The sequence below is a fragment of the Meriones unguiculatus genome, chromosome 7 (assembly GCF_030254825.1).
Source record: "Meriones unguiculatus strain TT.TT164.6M chromosome 7, Bangor_MerUng_6.1, whole genome shotgun sequence".
NCBI classification, from domain to species: Eukaryota; Metazoa; Chordata; class Mammalia; order Rodentia; family Muridae; genus Meriones; species Meriones unguiculatus.
Genome location: NC_083355.1, coordinates 64,582,981 through 64,600,488, shown reverse-complemented (window position 1 = coordinate 64,600,488; position 17,508 = coordinate 64,582,981). Strand labels below are relative to the sequence as shown.

The following is a 17,508-nucleotide window of genomic DNA, read 5'->3' as shown; positions in this document are numbered from 1 at the left end:
AGGGTAAGATGAAAGGAAAGTGGGTGCTGGAGATAGGCTCAGTGGTTAAGAGCACTGTCTACTCTTCTAAAGGTCCTGGGTTCAATTTCCACCACCCACATGGTAGCTCAGAACTGTCTTTAATTCCAGTTCCAAGGGATCTGACACCTTCATTCCAATGTACATAAAATAAAATTAAAAATATAAAATTATTTTAAAAAAGATAAAAGGAAAAGGGAAATATAGGAAGGACAGTGACAAAGAAGCAGTGATGGAATTATAGGGCAATCGAAGGGCATTTAGTGCTGAGGAATTACATAAGGCAAACAGGATCACATACCTTGGCATCACATCAGAAGTCATAAATGCAAATATGGCCAGAGTTGTTCTGAAGTACATGCTGCAGGTTTTGTATATTTTCAGTAAGTCAGCAAGTTCCAGTGCACGACCTCCATTTTGACAAACCAAGTAAACAAAACATAAGCCATGACAATGCTGTAAAAAAATGCCTAATGAGACCAATCTAATGGCAATTACCTGGTGCAAATCACATTATGCACCCCACAAACAAAACATTGCATCTCAAAATCTTCTAGCCATTTATGTTAGAAAGAAATAAAACTATCATTAGAAACAATTTAGAGATAACAAAATGAAAGTATGACTTACAAAAGAATATGATATCAATGAGGCACTGAAAGAAAAATCCACAAACACTTTAAATAGTAAGCATAAGGTATCAAAATCAGTTAACTTAATACCTGTGAAAAGAAGCAACAACTCTTAGAACCTTCCTGTGACCATGCTAGCATTTTCCTGTGGCCGCCTCCGGGACTACATTCCATAGCTTCAGTCTGAGTCCAGCCCAGGAGTAAGAAAAAAAAAAAAAAAAAACCCAAAATATTAATTATCTTGTCTTGCTGGCAAAGAGCTAGAAACTAGCAAAAATTTATTACATTAACTTGAAACTAGCTAAAATTTACTACAGTAAACCTTAGCAAAGAGGGAAATCGTGCACATCCAGGCCAGACAGTGTGGCAACCAGATCCGTTCTGTTAGTTGCTCAGCAAGATCATGGCTGAGGCCCCAGCATTACCTACCACGGAGACAACAACCTGCAGCTGGACTGGATCTCTGTGTACTACAATGAAGCCACAGGTGACAAGTATGTCCCTCGAGCTTTCTTGGTGGACCTAGAACGTGGGACCATGGACTCTGTTTGGTCAGGTCCTTTTGGAAACTTTTTTTTTTGGTCAGTCTGGGGCAGGCAACAACTGGGCCAAGGGCCACTACATCAAAGGCGCTTAGCTGGTGGACTCTGTCCTGCACGTGGTGCTGAAGGAAGCAGATAGCTCAGACTGCCTGCAAGGCTTCCAGCTGACCCACTAGCTGGGTGGAGGCACAGGCTCCTGCATGGGCACGCTGCTCAGCAGAAAGATCTGAGAAGAGTATCCTGACTGCATTATAAACTGCTTCATTGTGGTGCCCTCACCCAGTGTCTGAACCTGTGGTTGAGCGCTACAACGCCACCCTGTCTGTCCACCAGCTGGTGGGGAACACAGACCAGACCTACTGCATCAACCAGGCCCTCTACGACTTCTGCTTCCTCACCCTCAAGCTCACCACAGAGACCTACAAGGGCTTGAACCACCTTGATTCGGCCAGCATGAGCGGCATCACCACCTGCCCCACTTCCCAGGCCAGCTCAACGCTGACCTCCGCAAGCTGGCCATCGACCTGGTGCCCTTCCCCAGTCTCCACTTCTTCACGCCTGGCTTTGCCGCTGTCACCAGCAGTGGAAGCAAGCAGTAACGGGCCCTCACCTTGCCTGAACTCACCCAGCAGGTATTTGATGCCAAGAACATGATGGCCACCTGTGACCTGCCCCGAGGCAGGTTCCTCACTGTGGCAGCTGTCTTCCGTGTCCATGATGTCCATGAAGGAGGTGGACGAGCAGGTGCTCAGTGTGCAGAACAAGAAGAGCAGTTACTTCGTGGAGTGGGTCCCCAACAACGGCTGTCTGTGACACCCCTCCGCGTGGTCTCAAGATGGCAGTCACCTTCACCGGAAACTGCAGTGCCATCCAGGAGCTGTTCAAGAGCATCTCGGAGAAGTTGCTGGCCATGTTCCACCGGAAAGCCTTCCTCCGCTGGTACTCTGGCGAGGCACATGGAAGAGATGGAGTTCACCAAAGCCAGGAGCTACATGAATTACCTCGTCCCTGAGTATCAGCAGTACCAAGATGCCACTGCGGAGGAGGAAGATGATTTTGGGAGAGGAAGCAGAAGGAGAGGCCTAAAGCAGAGCGTCCAGGGTCACCTCAGGTTGCTCAGTTCTCTCTGCTTCCTCCCCCTGCTCATTTCCCTCCTTCAGAGTTTCTTCAGGCTCTGTCCTGTTTTTTCTTTTATAATTGCAGGTTTTTTGGTGGCTGGCTAATAGTAGGTGATCAATAAATATTTGTTTGTAGAATGTCTCTTTTTTCCACTCTGACAAACCTAAATTTCTGCTGTTCTGTGCTTTGCCCTCTTATTTCTTCCTGGTACACGTTCGTCATTAACTGTCCAGTTAACACTCTCCCACCATCTTCTCTAAGATCCTGAAATCTTTTCCAGACCCTATATAGAACCAGCCCAGCACTAAGAACCCAGACAGTAGCTGCCATCGTAAAAAGCTAAGTAGTGGATGGGGAAAGGAGGGTAGAGGGTTAATAAGTAAAGGTCACTAGGAAGAGAGGAGTGGGTTATCCAGTCAAGGCCATTTAGAGGAGAATCCACTGAGGCTTTCAGTCAATAGGTTCTTGTTTTGTTTTATTTTGTTTTCCTGCTTCATCTCTCAGCCTCATGGTAGGAGTTGACAGTACTATCTCCATTGATAGCCTCCCAGCTGTCCAGAGCCAAAGCTGCCATTGGGGCTCTCTTGTCCCTATTGTTCCTCCCTTCTCCAAGAGATGTAGCAAAGTGGGTGGTGGTGGACAGAGCCTTGGTCTCTGAATGTCCAGAAACTGCCCAGTTCACTTAAATTCTAAACTTGGAAAGGTATGCTGCCACCTGGTGTTAGGGAGACCTCCCAGAGGGGAGGTGACATCTTTGCTACTGCCATTTTTCTCCTGCCCTGGGTTTGGTCACACTTTTCTACCTTTCTGTTTTGTGTGAACTTGCTTCTTTATTCATATTGAAAAAATGACATTGCCCCAAGAGCCAAAAAATAAATGGGAATTTGGAAAAAAAAAAGAAGCAATAAAGCAAGTTATGGATAAAGGTGAGGAAGAAACAAATAAAATATATACTACCACCCCCCCCCCCACATTTGACCAATTACTCTGCAAATATCTAACTACCACTGCGTGGATATAGGTGAATGCACTATATTTGCCCCCAGAAAACTGCTTTGAATTTGAGGAGAGATAAACAAGAGATTAGGGAATTCAAAGTTGATCTCCAACAGGAAATGCAATGCCTGCCTAGGAGGCGTCACCTGAGAGCAGGTGGTTCTCTGTGACTTTCACATATTTTATTGTAGCACTCCGTAGTCTTTTCCACCAGGGTCAGAGGAGCCTAGAATGAAGAGCTTCCTGGATTTTTATCCCCAAACACACTAGAAGATGGAAAAACAGCAGGAACTCCACAAGTCCATAGTGGATCACTGTGCTAGATCTAGGGCTGTGCCTTCATGTGCACTGCAGGGTCTAAGAATTCTATTTGTGCCTGCTCAGGGGACTTCAAAAAGGCATGCTATCATCTTCCATGGAGCAATACCTATAGCACTCTTCATTTTAATGGATTCACTCCACTCTAAAGAATAATGAGCAGAACATGCCATTAATCCCAGGGCTCCAGGAGGCAGAGGTTCAAGGATCTCAGTGAGTTCAAGGCCAGCCTGCTGGTCTACAAAGGGAGCCCAAGACAGTCAGGCTACACAGAGAAACCCTGCCTCAAAAACAATCAGACTCTTCGATGAAAAACACTGTATCAAACCCTAATAATTCAAGAATTAGGGGTAAGAATGCTTGCTCTTAATAGGAACAGTGCATTTTCATGGGAAAGGTAGACAAAATGGGAAAATAAATAGGTTATAATGCTGATTACATGTGGGGACCTATGAAAGGGAGCCATGGAGGTCAGGAAACATAGTAAAAATGGCCATCTTACCAAAAGCAATCTACAGATTCAATGCAATGCCCATCAAATTACCAACACAATTCTTTACAGACCTGGAAAGAAAAATTCTCAACTTCATATGGAATAACAAGAAACCCAGGATTGCTAAAACAATCCTCTACAATAAAAGATCTTCCGGAGGTATCTCCATCCCTGATCTTAAGTTGTATTATAGAGCAACAGTTTTAAAAACTGCATGGTACTGGCATAGAAACAGAATGGTGGATCAATGGAACCAAACAGAGGACCCAGAAATAAACCCACACACTTATGGACACCTGATCTTTGACAAAGACGCCAAAACCATACAATGGAAAAAAGATAGCATCTTCAACAAATGGTGCTGGTCTAACTGGATGTCTACATGTAGAAAAATGAAAATAGATCCATACTTGTCACCCTGCACAAAACTGAAGTCCAAATGGATCAAAGACCTCAACATAAAACCGGACACATTAAATCGGCTTGAAAAAAAAGTGGGAAATACCCTAGAACTCATTGGTACAGGGGAAAACTTCCTGAACAGAACACCAACAGCACAGGCTCTAAGAGCAACAACCAAGAAATGGGACCTCATGAAACTGAAAAGCTTCTGTAAAGCAAAGGACACCGTCATCAAAACAAAGCGACCACCTACAGATTGCGAAAGAATCTTCACCAACCCTTTATCTGACAGAGGACTCATATCCAGTATATATAAAGAACTAAAGAAGATGTAAAGCAGCAAACCAAGTAATCCACTTAAAAAATGGGGAACAGAGCTAAACAGAGAATTCTCTGTAGAGGAATACCGAATGGCAGAGAAGCACTTAAAGAAATGCTCAACCTCACTAGCCATTAGGGAAATGCAAATCAAAACAACCCCGAGATTTCACCTTACACCCATGAGAATGGCCAAGATCAAAAACTCAAGTGACAACACATGCTGGAGAGGTTGTGGAGAAAGGGGAACCCTTCTCCACTGCTGGTGGCAATGTAAACTTGTATAACCACTCTGGAAATCAATCTGGCGCTTTCTCAGACAACTAGTAATAGCGCTTTCTCAAGATCCAGCCATACCACTACTGGGCATATATCCAAAAGAGGCTCAAGTACACAAAAAGGACATTTGCTCAACCATGTTTGTAGCAGATTTATTTGTAATAGCCAGAAGCTGGAAACAACCCAGATGCCCTTCAACTGAAGAATGGATGCAGAAATTGTGGTACATCTACACAATGGAATATTACTCAGCAATGAAAAATAAGGAAATCATGAAATTTGCAGGTAAATGGAGGGATCTGGAAAGGATCATCCTGACTGAACTGTCCCAGAAGCAAAAAGACACACATGGTATATACTCACTCATATAGACATACAACATAGGACAAACCCACTAAAACCTGTGCATCTAAAGAAACTAAGCAAGAGAGAGGACCCTAACTAAAATGTCCAATCCCCATCTAGAAAGGTAAAGAGGATGGACATCAGAAGAAGAAGAAAACAGGAAACAACCTAGGAACCTACCACAGAGGGCCTCTGAAAGCCTCTGCCCTTCACACTATCAAAGCAGATGCTGAGCCAGATGGGCAACTGTTGGGCAGGTGAACGGAATTTTAGGTAAGAACTGGGAAATAGTAAGAGCTGGAGAGGACAGGGTCTCCACAAGTAGAGCAATAGAACAAGAAAATTTGAACACAGGGAACTTCCCAGAGACTCATACTCCAACCAAGGACTATTCATGGAGATAATCCAGAACCCTTGCACAGATGTAGCCCATGGCAGTTCAGAGTCCAATTGGGTTACATAATAATGTGAAGAGGGACTGCCTCTGACATAATCTGATTGGCCTGCTCTTTGATCACCTCCCTCTGGGGGGGAGCAGCCTTACCAGGCCATAGTAGAGGACAATACAGCCACTTTTGATGTGAACTGACAGACTAAGATCAGAAAGGAGAGGAGAACCTCCCCTATTAGTGGACTTGGGGAGTGGCATGCAAGCAGAGGGAGGAGGGAGGGTGGGATTGGTAGGGGAGGAGGGAGGGGCTTATGGGGGGATGCAGAATGAATAAAGTGTAATTGATGAAAAATTTAAAAAAAAAAGGAAAAAAATAATTTAAGAACCTTAAATGACTTTCAAAATTGGAGGAAAACATGGAGTTAGTCAATTGGCATGGAGCACGTCTCGCCCCTGGGGTCAATGGTCTCCTGAACCTACTCAGACCTCGGACACCACCACTGCTAGTTCTAGAACTGACGCAGGATGTTCCAACGAGGGGTTAAAGCTTCTCATAATATTTCCTATAAGCCCTCACCTGTTTGTCTATATCCCCCATTTTTATTCATTATTAGCCAGATAGAGCCAAGTAGTTGTGGTAATGATACTTGCTTTTTTGCCCAATGCTGGAATGCTAGTAAATCTAGGTATGCCCTGGTTACTCGCATGCCTCACTGGGTGCCTGTGCCCATTGATGCCCCTCACGCTATGACTCTCTTCAGACAGAAAAGGGATCTTGGAACTACAGCCACCATTGTTACTACCATCTCATTGGCGGCTGTTGGAGCTACCACCAGGGCATTAGCCATGAGTCATACTGGGCAGACTGCTCAGACCCTGAATAATCATTTAGCCAATGTAGCCCATGCCTTAGTTGTACATAAAGGAATTAATGCTCAACTAAAAGGAAGCTTGATGGTGTTCAATCAGAGGATTGACCTCTTGCAGGAGCAAATTGATACCCTATGTCAAATCGCTCAACGGACGGGTCTGTCAATGAAAGTATGCTGGACTTGGTGTCACTAGCATACAACATGAGAATTTTTCCTGTGCTGCAAATCTGTCTAAACAATTGTCGAGCTATATTTTAGGTAATTGGACTGGAGAATTCGATACTATGATGGAGCAGCTGAGAGTGGCCATTGTCACAGTAAATTCTACCGGAGTGGAGGCAGGACTAGCCACAGGATTATCAACATGGATTGCTGCAGCCATGAATCATCTGAAGGAATGGGCGGGCATGGCAGTATTAGCAGGCCTTCTGGTGTTGGTCTCCTTGGTTTGCCTGTGGTATATATGCAAGATTAGAGTCTCACAACAGCGTAATGCAGCCATGATCATTCAGGCCTTTACAGCCATTGAAGCAGGACATTCTCCCCAAGCATGGTTGGATACCATAAAAAGCTAAAATGTTACGCTCAGGATGCGAGGCTAAGCACTGCACTCAGGGTCAGCCGCTTTGGACCCAGAGAAGAGCATGTCTGATTGCATGCGGGTTGATGCCCCAGGTCCTGCCTCTGAGAAAAAGGTATCGGACGGGTCTGATGCTCTTTGGGTGGATGACACCTAAATGAACATCAGTACAAAGTCCCAATTTATTTCTAATATCAGAGATCAGACCTCTACTCTTGCCAGATGCATCTAAAACAAAAAGGGGGAACTGTAGAGAGCTGCGGAATGCTATGCCTTAAAGATGGAGCTGGTTTCTGCCTTCCACCTTCCCGATGGTGAGTGCTCTCTGTCACGAACAATTCCACATTTGGCTAAGGCTGAGGATCTGGCTTGCTTCCATGTATGTGGACCTATCTGCATTGCTCACGTGGCACGCCTGGGTTGGCTACCCAGAGGCTATTTAAGCTGTGGGCTGGCTTTCCCCAGGGTCCGAGGATTGTTCAAGGTTCCTGAATAAACTGAATTGAAAAAAAAAAAAATATGTGGGGCTAGCAAGACAGCTCAGCAGGTAAAGGCATTGGCCACCAAACTTGGTGAGCTGAATTCAACCTGCATTTGAATCCTGACACCTATATGATGTAAAGAAAGAACCAGATCCCAAGAGTTGATCTCTGCATGTGTATACACCTATACACAGAGGCACAGAAAATAAACAACATAAAAACAACAAATGTTTTTAAGAATGAGTGTGTCATTGGTAAAATAGTGGCACTTTCATCTTGGGGTTAACCAATGGCTGTCTAGTTAGACTAAGGCTCACTCAACATACCTGCTACCATAGACCTAACCAATTACCCATAGCTGGAGAGGTCATAGGTCAAAAAGAGAGTCTACATCTGCCAGTTTCCTACACTAATACAATTTCTGTTTCCTTTTACCCACACAAGTGTAGCTCTGACCACCCTCACCCCTGTCAGATTAGCTTGATTTTGCTACATGTGGAGACGATTACAAAGATCCACAAGTGGTCCAAATGCAAAGAATAAGTGATCTTGGGATGCATAACTCCAACTGTTACTGACAATTCACCCCTATACCTAAAGGTTAGGGAATATCACAAAACCGAGGGAGAAAAGATTCTAAGAGCCTGAGGCTCAGGATGCCTCTGGAGAGGGTGCTCACTCTGGACCAAACACAGAATATTGAAGGAGCTACCAAAAAATTTAAAATGAGCATACAGACAGTGGGCAGAGGGATGATTAGTAAATTTATGAAGGCCAGCAGCAAGGTAAAGTCCATAAGGGTCACCAAGGCATCTGGGCTGATGTCTCCTGGCATGTCATTGAGAGAAAAACAATAGAGTATAGGGTGACAGTCTGATGAAGGCAGCTAGCCAGAGACCAAATGCAATGGCCTCCTAGGCAGAAGCCACAGAGGACCAGATCTCAGTTCAATAGGAATTTTGGTTACTGTCAGGGGAAAGGGGAGGGGAGGGGCATGTGTTTTGAGGCAAACATCCTGCTGACAGCCCAGGTAATTCACAAAGAGTGATATGGTGCCTATCTCAAGACAATCCTCAGCACACAGAGCTCAGACTCTCCCTGTGTGGAGTCAGTTCATATTGTCAGTCACTGCTAAAGACATTATCGGTTTGCTTTTTGTAGTTCATCTGTGTGACTCTCCTGTCCACAGTGTAATCTGTGGACCTTACTTCCAGCCAGTCATCAAGGAGTTCTTAAGATCCTGAAACCTTTATTTCCTTCTCTGTAAAAGGCAAACAGTAATGCAGTGTAGCTCACATGCAATGAAGACTCAGAACACGGTCTCCTGTGATGGTGAGGACAGAGAGTATTTACAGGGCATTTCTTACAGACTGACAGTGTTCTTTTCAGGCAGTCAGCCAGTCAATTCTCACACACCTGTGTAGATCTGTGATTCTCCCCATCATGCACAGAAAGATTCCGGCCCAGAGAAGTTAGGGAAAGTGCCTAAATTTACTCAGGTTTAAAAGCACAGGCTGGGACTCACTGGGTATCCCAGAGTTCCTGCTGCCTCTGTAACTTCACATTCCTGTGTAAAGGTAGTAGGAATGGGATTTCTCCTTAAAAGGAATGGCCTGTACTCTTTCCCCTCTTTTCTGGGTAAAGATGTATTTCACAATACTTTTTTTTTTCTTGTTTAAAGTCTGTAATGCATTTTATTATAAAATACTGAGTGGGTGAGAAATACAAGAATTGTGAAGCCTGATTGGATATGGTAAGCAAGTGTAGTTACTAGAGCAGAAGGGAAATTTCTGATCCAGGCTACTAAATCAAACCTAATCATAATAGAGTTTAGTCTATTCCTGTTGGAATTAGAGCTCTTCGTCTTTTAAATATCCTGTATACACATTAAAATGCATGGCTATTCATATTAGAAGCCAGTTGTTACATGTATTATTGTTTTTGAAAATATTCACTAAGTAATATAACTGGTTCCCATAAACTGGAGGTAGAGAGAGGTGGGGGAGGAGAGAGAGGAAGTTTCATGGGAAAATACCAGGCTTCTCCAAAAATGTAAGGAGTGTTTCCTCCTCTCCCCCCACCCCCCCGCCTCTTTTCCTCTCTCTCTCTCCTTCTCCTCCTCCTTCTCCTGGCCTCTTCCCCCTCCTCATTATTTTTCTTTCAGGAGCAATTGTTCTCAGCACATTTGTCTTGGAAAAGGTCATTCCTTAAATAGTGTATAGAGGGTTGGATAGTTAAAATGAACTTCTGAAGAGTTTAAGTTAGCCTGGGTATAGTTAACCAGGGTATAACTCCATTTTTGAAATAAAGAGCCATCTTGACTGGGAGCTGAATTCAGGTACCAGGAAATATCACAAAATGTGCACCTGGCAGAAAACAAAATTAACTCTCCTAGCAACAGCCTCCAAGAAATATTACAGAATAAATACTTCATCGAAAATAAAGACAATCTCCCTGGCAATAATCAATGAGAATCGGTTGGGAATCAGGTGGGAAAATTCTCCCCAATGTTTCAGATATAGTTTAGAAGAATAGCTATTGTGCCTCAGAGAAGCATATGCCTTAGGCAATTGTGCCTCAGAGAAGGTCATCTCACTCCCCCCAACTTTTACCTAATCTGGTAAAGTCAAGACATGCTCCCCACATGTTGTCATGGAAACCCCCTACTCACAGACTTTTCCTTTAAAAACCCTGCTCACTCAAAGATCGGGTCCCACTTCTTTACTGCTGCATCAGTGAGACTTGGGTGCCAACTTTGATTACTCTACTAATAAAGCTCTCTTGCTATTGCATCAAGCAGTCTTCTGGTGGTCTCTGAATGTCCCGTGAACCTGGCATTACACTTTCACAAATGAGTCGGTTTTTTTTTTTTTTTTTTTTTTTTTTGATGACAGAGCAGGCCTCAAATGGAGGAATCAACTCTTCATTATTCAAAAAGAAAAACAAACTAAAAAACAAACAAAGAAAAAAATTGGATTTCAAAATTCATAAAAACAATTTTCTGGGTGATCCTGGCTTTTATATTTTATTTAACTATCATAAGAAAGACTTAAAACCTACTATTAATTCTCCAATCCTTAGAATACTTTTTAAAGATTTTTTTTTTAATTTATGTATTTGAATATTCTGACTGCAGGTCTCTATGTACACCACATGTGTGCCTGGTGTCTGCAGATGCCTGAAGAAGGCACAGATCCCCTTGAACTGGAATTTCAGTTTTTAGCTGCTGTGGGTGCACTGGAAACTGAACCCAGGTCATCTGTAAGAGCAGTAACTATTCTTAAGTACAGAGTCATCTCTCCAAGCCTTAGAAATACTCTTAAAAAATGCTTAAGGACTGAAAATGTAGGTCAGTTGGCAAAGTGTTTACCTAGCATGTGAAAAGAACTGGCTTCAGTTCCTAGCACGACATAAACCCACTGCAATCACAAACACACACACTCAAACACACATGCACACACACAGAGGCAAACACACCATCATTTCAGAGGTAGAGGCAACTGGATCAGAAATTCATAGTTATGCTAGGCAACACAGTGGACTGAGGCCATCTCAAACTACTTGAGACATTGTCTTTAGAAAACAGTTCTGGGGAGGCAGAGAGATGGTCAGCAGTTGAGAGCACTTGCCCCTGCAGAGGACCTGGATTCTGTTCCCAGAACCGCACACAGGATGGCTCACAATTGCTTGTGACTTCAACTCTTTTGTGTCTGATGCTGCTAACCTCTGTGCTCACCTGCACTCAGGTGCAAATTTCCTGATGCATCATACAAACACATGCATATAATGAATAATAAATCCTGTATTTCAATTCTCTATAGAAACTACTATCCAATCTGGATCCAGCCAATACTCAGACTTCTGCTTGCTGAACTCCTGATCAGCAATAGCTGAGCTTCTCACTCTTCCCAACATTTAATGAAATTGCATATCTGACACCCTCTGCACACGTGGGACATAGGAACTGAGCAGCTTTGAACTGCAAAAATCATCTGCTAAAAGTAACTTTCTTATTCCCCACTGTGGCTGAATTTTACTGAATTAGGAGTACAGTCATGCCTTAAGTTTATATTCAGGTTGTAAAGAAAATGGAAATGTAGCCAATATGTTAAACATTCTATGTAAAGATGTAGGTCAAACTTATGGACACATCTGGAGGTGCAAGAATCTTCATCTCCACACAGGCTTCCCTGTGCTGTGGGCTCACAATCGCCGCTTTTAAAATGCATTGAGTCACAGAGAAAGCTAAAGGCTTCATGAACTTACCATTGTTCTTTGGGAACACAGATTAAGAAAGCTTTTCACTTAAAGTGTTTTCCCATTATGTACATTTTCTCCAAACTGCATTTTACGTTTAGGGACCAATTATTTACTAAAGAAAAAGATATCAGCTTTCAAATATCAAAGATTAGCAAAGCATCAACGTCTGTAAGGTGAAAATCACAAAAATTGTTAGAAGAAATTCAAATTTTAAATAGAGTCCAGTTTCCTGTTGTGTGGTAGCTCCTGCCGCCTGGTGGAGCAAATGTGCTGGTGCAGACAAGCTGCCTTAGAGGGTTTAAAGGACAGGTCACTCTGAAAAGTTTTCTAATTTATTTTCAGCATATGTTCTCTTATTTCATTTCTTTAATAACTGAATTTCCTGTTTGATGAATGCTTCATAAGGATCCATTCAAACATTCACTCAACCCAAGAACTGTGGGAACAATTCTCCAAGTCAGTGAATGAAAAACACAGAGAATCAAAATGACACAGCTCCAACAGAACAAAAAGCACAGGATAATCGTCATCTCTTGATGAGGTTTTCTTCATCACCACTGTAAAATTTAGCAGGAAAGAATACCTGGCTAGAAATAAAACTCCATCCCTAATTTTGTGAAATCACAGGATTCGAAAATCTTTAGGACAAAACTTTAATTCCTGAGTCACCTAGCATAAGGAAAAACCTTCCACTGATTATTTAAAATGAGACCATGATTTTCTTCCCAGAGAGCTTTGGGAAGGACAAATGATTAAATAACACATATCTCTCTCCCTGCAGATATATGGTAGTAGGTTATTTCTATTTCTAACATTCTTGAATCATTAACAACCTATATTTTCTGGAACACAGCACTGCTCTATAAGGCATTTCACCTCCAGCTTATCAGCATTGTGCCACCTTCATATACTGCATAGAAGATGACTGAATGGCAGCATCGCTGGACTAACATTTACCAGTGTTGTAAAAGGCTGAATAGTGCTTTATGAGAGTGTAAACTCCAAACAGGGAGGGACTTTCCTCACTAAATAGTGTTTCTTCCCCATGGCTTCAGTCTGCAAGGGATACCCCACACCAAGACAAAGCCAATGGACAGAACCCCTTAAGACATAACAGGCCACATGGTGTTCTGATCTCAGGTCACCATTTTCCCTAGAAGGAGACAGGTGCTCTTGTCCAGCAGCAAGGAGACAAGCACAGCGTTTCTATTTATTGCTGTCATGGGTATTGTGTTGTACCATGCATGTCTGTGTGCATTTTGGAACATGTGGGCATGTACATGCATGTGTAAGCTCAAGAGTATCTTTGCTGGTCACTCTCCACCTTATATAATGAGGCATAGTCTCTTGCTAAACCTATAGATTATCAGTCCTCCTGTCTAACTAGCTTGTCCCATGGATTCCATATCTCTGCCTCCTGTGTGCTGGTGGCCAGCATTGTCTTATATGACCAGTGAGCTCAGTACATCCAAAGCTCAGATTTTCATTAGAACTGGTTGAAACTCAGCTTTTGCTGTTGTACACGTGACTGAGAAATCATACTAGACTCCACAAATGTATGTAATTATTATGTGTCTAAGTTTAGAGAAATCAGCTCTTAAGATTTAGGGGGGACAGTGTATAAGCAAAATGTGTGACTAAGAATAAAAGTTTTTTTTTTTAAATATTGTATGTTCAAGAGAAATCATTATGGGGCAAGGGTATGGATGCATCTCAATAGAAATTTCCATGAGCTAAATGAAGAATACATAGAACAGAGCCATTCCCAAGACAAGCTGTTTAAAAATCATCCTTAGAATCAGGATGAGAATTTTCTGTGTATCATTTATATTCTTTTGGTGCATAAATATATAGCAAATGGCTTGGACTAATGTCAGTATCATACAGTACATTCTATGTGAGCTATGAGCTAAATCATCACATGAAAACATAGATGAAATGATTTCTTAACCCAGAACAGAACAAGGTGAGGCAATTGTTAAGTGAGGCTATTTGTAATTGTGTGGCTTTGAAGATGCAATAATTCTCAGCTTGATGGCATTCGTTGAGTGATTAGAGGTGAGATGCCCTCATACTGAGCAAGGCTAAACAGACAGTTGGAGACAAAAATAAAGTAAATAGTTTTGGTAGTATAGTTCAATGGTAGTGTGTGCTTAAGATGAATAAGGACCTGGGTTCAAGTCCCAGCATTACTCCCACTCACACCCACCTTTCAGGGTTAAGAGTGGTGGCAAAGGCCTTTAATCCCAGCACTGGGGAGGCAGAGGGAGGTAGATCTCTTTGAATTCAAGTCAAACTTACTGTACAGTGAGTTAAAGACCAGACAAGGCTTACATAATGAGACCCTGTGTCCAAAAGAATTTTTAAAAATTTCACCTTCTGTAATTATTTGGCCCTTGTTTATTCAGTGCCCGAGTCAAAAATGTCTGTATTTCCTCATTACTTATGTATTTCCTGATTACTGGTGAAGACCTTCTGTTATTGGGAGGTGAGACAACCCAACAGATAAAGGTGCCTGCCACTGAGCCTGACTATCTAAGCTCAATTCCTGGAAATGCACATGGTAGAAGGACTGACTCTCAGCATTGTACTTTGACTTACACATATAATGGAGTATACGAATAAATAAAATTAATTTTTAAAAATGTAATGTCCTTAAAGAGCAGACAATCGAGTTCACAACAAGGCAGCCCCTGAATCCCTTACTCAGAAAACCACATGGAGACTGAGCTGCCTATCAGCTACATCTGAGCAGGGGGTCTAGGTCCTCTCCATTCATCCTCTTTGGTTGGTGCATCAGTCTCTGCAGGACCCCCTGGGCTCTGTTTATTTTTGGCTTTGTTGGTCTCCTTGTGGGCTTCATGTACCCTCCATGTACCCTCCTCCTCCTTCCCATAAGACTCCCAGTGCTCTGACCACAGTTTGGCTGTGTGTCTTAACATCTGCTTCAATCCCATGATGGATGGAGCCTTTCAGAGGACCCTCGTTAGTAGGCTCCTAACCTGCTCCCTTTCTTTTACTGCTTCTGTTTGATTATCTGTTCCTGGCTAAGCAGTCTTGCCAGGCCACAGAGGAAGAGGATCCAGGCAGTCCTGATGAGACTTGATAAGCAAAGGGCAAAAGGCAAAAGAGAACTCCCCATTTTAGTGGACTAGGGGAAGGGGATAGGAGAAAAGGGTGTGAGGGTGGAACTGGGAGGAGTTGTGGGAGGGGGCTTCAATCGGGATATATAACGAATAAATTGTAAATAAATAAATAAATAAATAAATTCCCAGTCTGTTCAGAAACATTAATTTTTAATATCAAAAATTTTTAAATTAATAATTAATTCCTAGTCTGTAAATATTAATTTTGCTGGATACTGTTAAATAAGATACCTCAAGTGGGTAGAATTTATCTTTTCTAAGCAAACAGATGAGACATAAGAAGGCATCACCTGGAACTGTCCCAATATTGCCACAATATTTCACTTGTGACTCGGTTGAGGAACACTGACTGTATTCCAATGTAGTCAGGCCACAGGGTAAATCATTAGTCACCAGGACCTTTGTTCCACAGGAAAGTTTGATTTATCTCAAATAATGAGTAGTTATTTCAACAGTTGAACAGGTTTAGGGGCAGTGGTAGAAGGAACCTACAGCCAGACTTCAAGGTTTACCACAGTCTTGGGAACCATTTTGCAGCAGCAGCCACTGGTGAACCTCCACCTCAGTCTCCTACCACCAACTGGCTGAATCTAGACAGTGTTTCTCTTCTGTCTCCCTGCTTTCCTCCCATTACAGGATGCCTGGTGCCTTCTGAATTTTCCTAGTAGACTTTCTGGAATCTAACTCATTGGCCACCAATTACCCTTAGATGAAAACTTCTCCTTATCAAACCATTTCATAGATCAGCAGCAGTTTAAGGACTGAGTAGTAGAGAAAACTGGGACACATCCCTTGGCTTAAGGAAGAGAGTGACACTGGTTGCTTAGCTCAGCAGAGCAGCAAAAGAAAGGGTGCGAACACAGTCACTGACAGGCCTAATTTCCTGTGCTGAGGATAAGGATATTTTACTCTGAATAGGTAATTGTTTGTTGACAGGTTTTTATTATAGGAGTAAATCTGAATATAACACATAACATTAGCTGCATCATTATCAAATATATTTTATGATTACCTTCTTCACAAAAGTTAGCTTTGTATATACTTTAACATATCCCTATTTGATAGGCACAACTTTAATAACTTAACCATAAGAAACACATCAACTTGGGCATGGTGACACACCCATTTAGTTCCAGTGCTCTGGAGGCAGAAGCTTTATAAGTTTGGGCCAGCTTGCTGTGGGCTCCAAGCCAGTCAAGGCTATATAATGAGACCCTGTCTCAAAAAATAAAAGAAAAAAGAAGGAAGGAAGGAAGGAAGGAAGGAAGGAAGGAAGGAAGGAAGGAAGGAAAGAAGGAAGGAAAGAAGGAAGGAAAGAAAGAAGGAAAGAAGAAAAGAAGGAAAGCCATTATTCAGAGGAAGAGCTTGCAGAAGGGTGGATATTTTCCAATCCAGTAGTCAGTTTCCTTCCACAGATTCAGGAAGTTTCTTCAGTTTGACAGACATTTAATAACATAGACTGAGATCCAAATGTAGTGATGGAGCAGATGAAGCTGTCATCATACAAGCTGAATGTGAGCACTGTTGGGAGCTGTGACTCAGTGGCCTGCTTTGATATTGTAATCTTGGTTGAGAGATGGCTTTTTGCAGGCCTTTACTAATGGCAGAGGAGAACTTGCAAGTCCATCTCCTTTTGTTTGTGACAACAGGTAGGATAGCTTGTGAGGGTTACACCTCTTCCTCAGGCTCCTTGTGCAAATTAACCTATTCTGAGATGTTTTATTGGCTAAAGTAACTCCTCAAAGAATAAAGTGGTCAGAAGGCTGGAGTCAGAGGAGGCAGGCAGAGACTTGAGACTTGCTACTGGCACTGCTTGCTGCAGCAATCTGCCTTTTGCTGTGGTTGTTGAGTCTGGATCTTTAAAAAGTTTCCTGTGTGCTGTGTGTTTGTTTATTTTATTAATTTTAATCCTCACACCCAACTCAAGAACTGTTCGACTCTGCCCGGCTGGCTCCAGCAGATTGGCGTCCAGACGTGGGACTTGAGATACAGGGATTCAGTGAAGGACACTGCTATTTGTGGCGCTCACATTAAATAGAAGGGGTGCGGTGAGTAAATCCCAGAATAAAAATGGGACAAGGCATTAGCCTAGTGTTTTCTTTATGGAACTTAATTAAAGGTAGTCTGTATAAGCAACAGGAAACTGAGAATCTTATGGAAGAAGAGGGAGACAGAAAAACCTGGAGCGGACAGGAGCTCCACAAGGAGACCAACAGAGCCAAAAACTGTGCTCAAGGTGTCTGCAGAGACTGATGAATCAAGTAAGGACTCTTATCAGTGGAATAGGGCAGAAACATGGGGGGGCAAGAGGGATT

The 17,508-nt window shown here is 42.6% G+C and overlaps 1 pseudogene; it reads left to right on the top strand.

Moving 5' to 3' along the window:
* Positions 1-988: 988 nt before the first annotated feature.
* Positions 989-2,278, top strand: LOC110553697 (tubulin beta chain-like; annotated as a pseudogene).
* Positions 2,279-17,508: the final 15,230 nt, after the last annotated feature.